This window comes from Meleagris gallopavo, chromosome 9, assembly GCF_000146605.3.
Source record: "Meleagris gallopavo isolate NT-WF06-2002-E0010 breed Aviagen turkey brand Nicholas breeding stock chromosome 9, Turkey_5.1, whole genome shotgun sequence".
NCBI lineage: Eukaryota > Metazoa > Chordata > Aves > Galliformes > Phasianidae > Meleagris > Meleagris gallopavo.
The window spans coordinates 6050810-6061411 of NC_015019.2; the positions used below are offsets into that span (position 1 = coordinate 6050810).

Consider the following 10602-nt stretch of genomic DNA (forward strand, 5'->3'; position numbering starts at 1 on the left):
TTTCAGTATCATGGTCAGATAATAGCAGTAAAAAATTTAATTGCAATCTTGATATTCAATAGAAGAAAAAAAATATTTGTTTGTTTTGCTTTGCTTTTAACTGTTTGTGAAAGGGCAATTTCATGGTAGGAAAGTCTGTTGGAGAACTTGGCAAATGTTCTTTTGGAAGGAAGTTTCATCTCTCAGCATAACTTAATATTTTCCATGTAGAAAGTAATACAGTACACTTCTGCAAACTGAACCCCTGTGCCGAAGAATATATCTGGAAATGGTGGAAGAGGAGTCTCAGTGTCTACGGGTACTTCACTTGTTACCACAGAAAGGCTGGGGTACTGACATCATTTTATTTTCTTGTAGGAGTATAAATAACAGCAGACAGGAAAACATCTGTAGGAGTAGATTAGTGTATCGGTATTACTGGATGAAGTCCCTTTTATACTATCTCTATTCCTCAGAGCTGAATGATTCACCAAACAGTTAACAGACTTGACAGTTAACAGTTTACAGTTAGTTTGCTCCTTGAAAATAATTACTGTATTGTAGGAATAAAAAATAAAAATTTGCTCATATAGAATCATAGAATGGCTTGGGTTGGAAAGCACTCCAAGGATCATCAAGTTCCAACTCCCCTGCCACAGGCAGGGCCAACAACTTCCAGATCTGGTTCTAGACCAGGCTGCGCAGGGCCCCATCCAACCTGGTATTGAACACCTCCAGGGATGGAGCATCCTCAGCCTCTCTGGGCAGCCTGTGCCAGCACCTCACCTCTCTCTCTGTAAAAAAAACTTCCCCCTGACGTCCAATCTACACCTTCCCCTCCTAAGCTTAAAACCATTCCTTTTTGTCCTATCATTATCTACCCAAGTAAAAAGTTGATTCCCCTCCTGTTCATAGTCCCCTTTTAAATACTGGAAGGCTTCAGTGAGGTCTCCTCGCAGCCTTCTCCAGGCTGAAAAAATACAGGGGAAAGAAATGCTACAATACTGTTATGTTTCGCCTTACATCAAGTTATTTATGATAAAATTGCTAGATCTATGGCCAAGCAATCTTGGTATTATTAACCTTAGTATTTCTCATATTATTAATATGATGGCTTTTTAACTGTTTGGTTCTGTGAGACATAGAACAGGTTGGGAAGCTGGTGAGAAATATGCTGTCACTCTGTGTCTGAATTAAGTGGATAAAATGTACCAACTTCCCTCCTCCACCTTATTTGGAAAGATGCATGGAAAATAAATGGCTGTTTCTAGTGAAAGCAAGTGCTACTTCATCTAGAATAAGTATTCTGTCTGGATAAAATTTACAGTATTAAACATTCTCAGCTGCAGTTTACAGCTGCTGCATCTGCTCGGTCCTTTTCTGCTTCTTTGCTCCATTTCATTTTTTCAACTTTTCATTTGCCTTACTGCTAGCTTTTGCTTTTTTCAGATAATCTGGAAGGTGAAGAATGACCAGACTGAACTCAAATGCCATTCTGTTATGCTTAGTAGCTGATTAAAAAAGAGCTGGCCCTTCTCTAGTGTTCATGTGCAAATGTGTGCTCTCAGGCTTTTTAAATTGAGTCATAATTGCCTATGCCAAAGGCTGTCAGTACAACAGGACAAAAATCAGTCAGCTCTTCTAAGTCTTTGTGTTATGTAAAGCTGTTATTTTGGAAGAATGAGCAATGATAAAGAACTTTTGCAGTGCTTTTGGTTGATCTCAGTTTTCACAGTAACCGTGAAGTTCACGGTGTTTGTAGTATTGATCGTTTCTCTTGTAAAGAAAAAAATTGAAATAACCCAGTAAGAGTTTAAGCACAATATACAGGAAAAACAGGGCTGAACATCTAGAAACATTTCTACCAAACCTGCCCATTTGCGCCTGCAGAGTAATAATTACCAAAAGATTCAAGACTTTCATGTAAAGCATGAAATTGTGTACATTGTTCACGTGTGGTGCACGCATTAGGAATGTCATTGTCTAAGCCTACATTAGAAGAAAAATAAATAGAAAACTTTTTAAACTACCTGTTACAGCATAATAAGCAAATTTCCTATTCATTCCAATTCATTTCCAATTCATGTATGATTTCTCGGGTCATTTATTTGCAGTGTTTGAATTCTTATCAGAGAATCTCTCTATTTACTGTAGTGCCCACTTGGACACAAAATTCTTACTGAATTTTGAGACCTCACTTCTTTTTCTTTCTTACTGACATTCAAATGACTTTTAGGATGTTTATTGGTGAACATAGGGATTGTATCAACTAGCTCAAGCCTTTTTTTTTTTTTTTGTCGATTAATTAATATTTTACTTTTAGCTCTCTGTATCCTGCAAGGCTTTTGAAGTTCTGTATTCTGTAACTGTAACTGAAAATCAGCCTCAAGAGTTCCATGGTCTATAGTAATATGTGCTCATGCGTTAATTTGCTGAGTCAGAGCTTCAGCTTTCTGATTCACCTCCTTTGCTGAGGTTTTTCACTGGCTTTTGTGAAGCTCTCCTGCAGCAGAACTGGTTTCTCAACTAATGACTCATTGTTTCTATATATTATGCTTTAAAAATTTCGAAAGGGATAATCCATCCCCATTAATAGATGCAACTTCCCTCGGTTGTTCATATGTCTGCCCACATTATTACTTTTTTTGTTATCTGAATGCAGCTATCAACTGTATGGACTCTATAAGAAGAAAATAGATTCAGCTGACACACAAGCAGAAATCCAGCTGACTGCAGGCTCTGTAAATTTGCCTTATAAATGCTGCACTAGAAATAGTGAAATTCTTCTGTAAAGCAAAAAATGCTAGACCACAAAGGAATCGTGTTTTAGTGGGAAAAAGGATTTTCATAAGCTGAAGTACTGGTTAGTAACTGACATAAGAACAGGAAGGCATATGTGTTCTTATACATTATATAAAATCACAACAAGGAAATTTTTTATTATTATTTGCATGTAACAGTAAACTATTTCTATAAGGCAAGCTGCAGCCAAGGAGACCGATCTGCTTGCTAGCCAGCTGTACGCTCTCTTTTTGTACTTCCTGTGCATGTCTAGTAGCATAAATATTATTTATGTGGTTAAATTTATTTTTTTCCAGAAAAGCAAGATGATGAAGTCTGGCAACTGTAAACTGTGTATTTCTTTTAACTTTGTAATATCCAGGTTATATCTGATCACTGGAAATTTAGACTTGGTGTCTGGACAAGTCATGAGGTTGGAAACATAAGAGAATGAATTCTGCATGTAATTAACCCTATTCGAAGAATCCTTAATCACACTTGGGTCAAACATAAGTAATTAAGTGTCTCTGGCATGACAGTTTTGATATATGTTCGTTTGAAAGATAAAATAACGAAAATTCAGAAAATTAGTGGCATTGCTGGGCAGTATCTCAGAAAGGATGGATATTGCAAGATAGCATTAACATGTTTTCTTATAGTTACTTCTAAATATAGTTTATTATCACTTTGTAGTTTCCTTATGACAGAATATTGTTGCAACTCAATAGCTGGAATTCCTTAGCTCCATTTCTCAGGATTAGTTCTGAGGCAAACACATTCTTTGTTTGTCCTGGATTTCTGCTGTTTCCATTAGTAGTTGCCTGTAGCCTTTTTAATCCAAGACAAAGTTGTTGCTTACCACTGTAAACTTTTGTACCTCTGCAGGTTCCTTTTCTGGTGCTGCAGTCACCTCACAGCAAACTAAGCAAGAAATGCTGGAATACATGAATAAATTGTGTACTTCAGCCTTGGCATTTTCCATTGTCTGCCAGCAGCTTTGTATTTCACAAAATTCTGTGCTAATTTGCCTGCATTCATCATGGAAATCTTCCTATGTGGGCAAGCTGTCTAATGTCCTGATTCCCAGTATGTCCTTGAGCTTTTAAAAAATAATAAAAAAAATAGTGCCACTGTGCCCTTTGCCATCTTCTTTACTATCTCTTGCATTCAAAGCAGAAGTACAGCTGTGTGCATGGTTTTCACATCATCCACAAATATTCTAGGATTAAAGACTTCAGCTTGGTGAAAAAAATGTACTGAACTTTTTTTTGTCCTAATCTAAATGAGAACTGCTTCTCAGCATCACATTTATCTACAGATAAATATTTTGTAATACTGTGTTTTGATACTGATTTTCTTGCAAATGAAAACAGAAGGGTGGACACAGAAAGTAGGGGTAACTATTTGACTTTCCTTTAGGAAAATAATCTCTAAAGCTGTGTGTTATTTATGGGAGGGCTAGGAACCTTTGGAAATCATTTTGAATTCTACAATATGAAAATATTTCAGAAGCAGAAGTATGTGTGCAATGTAGAAAGGCATCAGGTCAGTTGATACCTTAGACCATGTTCTCTTTAAAATTAAATAATTTTATCTCCCTGATTGGGAGAGATCATTGTTACCATATAGCTTACATAACAAAATAATTGATACCTATTAGAACTTATGACACAAAATAACTAGAACTCAAAATTACTATAAAATGATATTTTCTTTTATTCCTTGAGTTTTCAGTCTTTGTGAAAGTCTAATGCTCTGTACAGTACAACTGACAGTAACAGGGACTGAGTTGTGGAAAACTCCTTTTTATGTGTGATATGCTCTTCTCTATTGAAAGGAGAATTACAAGGCAATTGTGTAAAATTCCACTGAGTTCAAAGAAAGTCTTGGATTGAAATAGCAAGCACTCAAATCTTCAAAATGTCCTGACTCAACAGGATTTCTTGTGGTTAGACAGTTAAGCTCTCAAGAGACATCTCTGCAAATCTGGCAGTAGTACAGCAGTATGCACAGGGCAACGGAACTCTTAAATCTATTTTTGTAAAGATCTCTCTTGACTTATAATATGTTATCCCCTTGCCCATTTAATTCTTTTCTCTATAGTAAGCTGGAAAATAAAGTTAACATTTTATTTGTAAGTCTGTGTCTTTTTGACTTGCATCAAAGTAATTTTCCTAATAATAGCATATCACAGAACAGCTGTACAAATTGCCCTCAGAGATGTGTTGAAATTGCTATCAGGCTCTTTTATATTATTTAAATCACGATGCTCTGTTAGTGTACCAATACTCAAGACTGTTTATATGTATGGATTTCACAAATATGTAAATCAAGTGCACATTTCCCTAGAAATGCAAATGTCTCTAATGAGAAAAGACAATTCAAAACAAACAAAAGAACAGAATGTGGTAAATAGCTCACACAAGAGAGGGAAAGAACTGTTGCTCAAGTAAGTGTACTGGAGATACTGGGGTGTAATCCTTGCCATGGGATTGTTTAATCAACTCATCTTGAAGCTGTGATGGATCTGTTATTTCATAGCAGAGGGAGACCTGGGGAAAAATGGCAACCAGACTAAGTTTTCCCTTTAAAAAACAGGAAAACATCTGGTGGGACAACCTCTGTGGGACAACCTACAGAGCTGACAGGATTAAGTTAATCTGGCTGAATTCATTGTCTCTGGTAGCTTTCCACTCTAACAAGATGCCTGATTTCAATGTGTGAGCACAAGATGGGAATAGCATTATAGTGAACTGAGTGTAACTGTTAGAGAATAACTTAAAATGTCTTTCAGAGAAGTAGTCAGCTAGGACTTCGTGTCTCAACAGTTCCCTGATTTAGTAAGGACAAGAAATGCCTTTGAATCACAGTGCTGTAGTTTCTTGAGCTTTTGGTTTCCAGAATATATGTGCAGTGGGAGTGTCTTTTATTACAAAGTGAATGTACTATACTTCATATTTTGCATTGCTCAATGAGAACTTCATCTTCTGTTAAAAGCTGAATTCCATTCAGAAGTGCAATTACACAAAATTTGCTCACTAAAGAAAGACATCATTTGTTTCAAACTGGCTTCTGTTTTGAATTTCAATGCTTGCTGCTAAAGATACACGCTTTCTTTTCTGTGAAATTATTTTAGTAACTAAAAATCTGAATTACTCTAGATTTCATTTTGCATCATAACTTCAAGCCCTGAAGTACTAGTAGGCCTTTTATTTCTCAATGAACAGACATCTATTGTTAAAAATTGTTTTAAAAAAGACTGTTATCGCAAAAAGTAGTCTGAATTCTCCAGAATCTAGGAATTGTTATTAGTGTCTGTGTAACAATTAAGTTAAAACATTTTAATCAGTATTCTTAACCAATCTTTTAATCGCATATTGTATGTAACTGCTACTTTTTTCTCTTTTCAGACTTCTAACTAAAGCTTTGGTTTGTGTCTTTTACAATAAGAGTGTCAGTTCTCTTCTGTTCTGAGATTACACCATATTCATGAACTCTCATTTATCTCTGTCATTACATTATTTCATTTTTATCTCATTTTATCTCTTTATACTGGCAAAGTTGATGGGCAAGGTACCATAAATGGTACTGTGAACACATCTTGAAAAATGCAATCCTGATTTTCTCATGCGCTAATTCACTGCAAGGCATGTACAGATATTGAAGTACCAGAGAACAAGTTTTCTATGCAAAATTATTTTCTGACAAAATCTGTTTTGAAATAATACTGTATCTCAACATCCAAACATTTATAAAGAGCCTAAAAATGACTGATCAGTAGTATGTGCCTGTGGTGGTAACCTGAGTGTGTGAGAGACTCATTTGGCAACTTTGATTTACATTAACCCCATCATAAAGGAGAAAAGGCTTGCAGCAAAATCAGCTGGCACAATTTACTTCTCATTCCATTCCAGTGTTATATTTCCAGCAGCTTTCTACTTTTCCTTCTACAAGTTAACGCCACATAGGAGAGTGTTAGCTTTTGTACTGCTTGAACTCTTAAACCTGATCTCTGGGGGAGTGAGGAGGCTGTAATTACTACAAACTTCTGGTATGATGGTGAAATAAACCTTGATATTCATAAAAACTCTCAGTAGAGGCTGAACTGGGACTTTATTAAATGATACCTCTACTACCACTAACTGATACCTTGGTTAGTACCCAATGAAGCATGAATTCAGTGATTTTCTTCAAAAATATTTTCTTCAGATACACGTGAAATTGACTTTTAAATAGTACACAGTTGCTGTCAGTTATAGTGCCTCCAAGAATTCTGAACTGCCAAGTGCCCCCTGCTCTTGTTGATTTGGATGAATGTTTTAAGTACTACCAGAAATTATATGTATGGTGTATAAAAGTAATCTTTAAATGTACTTGTAACCTAGAACGTGATTTTTAGAAGCCCAAGACCTGCCTTTAAAAAGATCAGTGTGCTTTACTCTGAGTTTGTAAGACAATATAAGAAAAAGACGCATGAAAAGTATCAGAATCATTAATAGTTTACTTTAGTAAACTTGTCAAAGGAAAGGAGAGCCTTAAGCCAATTGCTGGCTTTTCTTGAGATTTGCAACTTTTTTCAAGACAACTTTAATATCAGGAAGTTTTTAATTGTCATATTAAGAATGTGTTACTTTTCACGTTCTCTTTATATTCAAGCTCATTGAAAATAGATAACCAAAATGCAAGATATAGAATAAAGCATTCAATAAAGAAAAATAAAGCACAGTGAACTGTATTTCACATTTGTTTGAAAAATCCTTCCCAACACCATGCTTTTATTACTTACCACTGAACTGATTTCTTTTTTTACCAGATAGCTGATGTCTTTTGTGCCAAAAGTCAAATGCAAAGTCACACCTTGATGTACCACATTGTAAAATACTGTCAGAGTGAGAAATAGATTTTAAAACTGCTCTTCGCTAGGACTCTGCAGAAGTGATTACTGCGTTCTGTATTCCTGTTTGTGGTTATTTCTGTGTTTCATCTATATAACATCATTTATTTCCTTTTATTTTTAAATTAATTTTGCCTTATTGGCAACTTAAGAATTCCTGCTTTTTTTCTTTTTCTTGTTTTGAATCTTCATAGGCAGGTATTGTATGTGAAACATAATTTATTCCTTCTCAGGGACAGTGGGAAATGGGAGAAGAAAAAAAGCAATTTTGTTCTGCTTCCAAGTTTGACATTCTCCTTTTACAACAAATCTTTTCAACATTGATTTTATTGACTTTTCAGATTTATAAGTTTCCTGAAAGAGAATGAAGAAATATGAGTTAACATGTAATTCGGTTTTGATTCTTTATGAAATAACTATGATTTCTTTTTTGAGATACATTCTGCCAGAAAGGTTTGAAGAGGTGCTTAGCAGGGACAAATGTAAACTATTTGTGGATTTCATTTAAGGAGGCTTAAAATAAAGACATAAAAGTGACTGAGTTAAAACTTGCACATGATGGCTACTTTGAAAATTATGTCAACAATACCAGCAGGATAGCTGAGAGACTGAATTAAAGTATTTTATTTTGAATTATAATTTGTATGTTAATAGCTTGCTTTTGCAGTTTGGTTTTTATTGTTGTTGGTGGTGGTTTGTTGTTGTTATGGTATGTTTTTATCTTTCTCTCCTTACTATGAAAGGATTCAGCTTAACCTCAGGGTTTCATGTCTCCTTGAGCTATATCACTTCACTCAAAGTTCTTAAATTTACTGAAAAGTAGTTCGTTCTCTGACATCCAAGGCTGTCAGACTGGGTAAGGCAGCTTCACCAGAGCTATTTGAATAAGAAGTTTTGCTTGCCTGAGCATCAGTGAGCCACCAGTTAAGTAGGGCTGCAGATTTGATCACATTTCTCCTATTTTTCATTTATATATCACTTCTGCTTCTCTACCTGGATTCAGTTCTAACAATTCTGCTTAAGGACAGGTGGATGTTTTCTGATCCCACTGATCCCTAAAGGTTTCAAATTCACTCTGCTTTTTTTCCTAAAAGATTTATTCCTCAATGTTTAAGCAGAAACAAACAGGAAAGCAACAATAGTGCTTAAAAAGGGTCATAGCTGAATGTATTTCTTCTGAGCTCTGTAAACTTTTGATCTTTAATACCACCTGGAGCTACTTGTAAAACAAAACAAAGCAAACAAAAAATATGGCCTCACTAATGAGTAACTCGAAGTTGCAAAACAAACAAACAAACAAATAAACAAGAAATTAAAGCTCTTCTGTAGTGAACAAAAGGAAGAGGATTAGAAAACGTTAATTGAACATTTTCCTTTGTGCTTTGTCCTGGCTGTAAGTTTACTCTCAGCCTAAGGATTGTTTAAAATATTTGGAAGCTCCTGCTGTAATCTGTACATGAAATGTACTTCCTGCACAAGGACACATTTCCTCTGCAAAATTTAATGCAAAACTTAAATTTTCCTTTTTATTTTTACATTATCTAACAGTTTGCAGCAGAGCATACTAGAATGACAAAGAACTACAAGCAGAACGATGATTTTCCAAACAATGCAAAAAAAGACAAATTTCTGAGTGCAATCTAACTTGCATGGATTTCTCTACTCATTATGTTGCATTTCAAAAGTTTTACATGACCATAAAATGTAGTTCTTTTTCAAAAAAGTAGTTTTGGATTTGTAAGTCTGTTGAATTTGAAAACTGAATTGTAAATCTTCCCAGTGTGGAGATGTTCCCAAACTATGAATGTCTCTTTTTTTTGTTTTAAATGGTCTTTTGGATTTATTTATTCTAAGTTTTAAATGTAGATGAGAAGTTCACCAAAACAAACTTTTTTTTTTTAATATGGACTTTTATCAGTGGATTGTCTATCACAAATTAATATATGGATTTAGTTAAGAGATATGTAACTGGATTGTATTGCTGTATCTGACTGCAGTATTGCTTCTGATTTTGACTGCAGTAGAGAGAAAAAGCGCTGCCCACAGCTTGAATTTGATTGTAAACTGTCTTAGAGAAAGCCAAAGGAAATACAAGCTTTCTTTTGAAAAGCAAACAAAACCAAAATCAGTGTATTTATATTTCAGCTGTTCTTGTAAGAAAGAAATAATCCCAGAAAATCAAAAGAATCAACCTTGACTTCCTATTGCATATCAGTCAATTTATGTTAGGAACAAAAGTACCATAAAGAGTGTGTCCTTTGAAACATGGTCACAACATTCTTATTCCATCTTATTTCCTTTCTTTTTTAACAGTTTCATTTCATTTTCTTCTTGAAAGAATAGGCTTATATATTCCCCTGAGGTTTATGTCTTTAGGAATATTTAGGGTAGTCCCACTGATTAAGATTTTCATTTTCATAGCAAATGTAATGAGCATGAAATTTCAAAAACAAAGTCATCCTGTCATTCAGTGTTTTAGCAGTGAAAATGCAGAATACACAACTTATAATTTATGTCTTCTGTCTCTCTGGAGTATATGATGGGTTAATCATTCATGAAGCAACTATTAGCTTACATGAATTACAGTTGAGGAGAAATGAAAAATAAAATAAATACTTGCTGTTTTTTCTTTATTCAAAGACATTCTATGATGTTTCTGTGCAGGGAATATCAGACCAAGTGTTTAAAGTGAATGAGTTACTGCTCATTAAGGATTTTGAGGAAGAACCAGGAAAGAATAGGTAACAAGACTGAGTAAACAAAAATAAATGCCTTAATGTCTGCTCAACTATTACAGGTTTACCTAAAAATGGCAAACATAGGCTTTTAATTTTTAACATATAAGTAAACTTTCTTTTGAGTCCAACTTGTAATATAGTAACTGCAGATCATAGAAAATTATGACTGAGTTTTTCAGAGGTCATCCAGTTTATTCCATGCTCATTCAA

General features: G+C 34.7%; 1 long non-coding RNA gene across 3 annotated transcripts in view; it reads left to right on the plus strand.

Annotated features, from left to right (window-relative positions):
* Window positions 1–10602, plus strand: part of LOC104912163 — a 92701-nt gene that overhangs the window by 69937 nt on the left and 12162 nt on the right. Inside the window, exon 4 of one of the 3 annotated variants that reach the window (XR_002117646.1) lies at window positions 3646–4467. The exons of the other annotated variants lie outside the window; for them this stretch is intronic. This is a non-coding gene — a long non-coding RNA (uncharacterized LOC104912163). Of the gene's footprint in view, window positions 1–3645; window positions 4468–10602 lie in introns of those variants that run through there. 3 annotated transcript variants of the gene reach the window in all.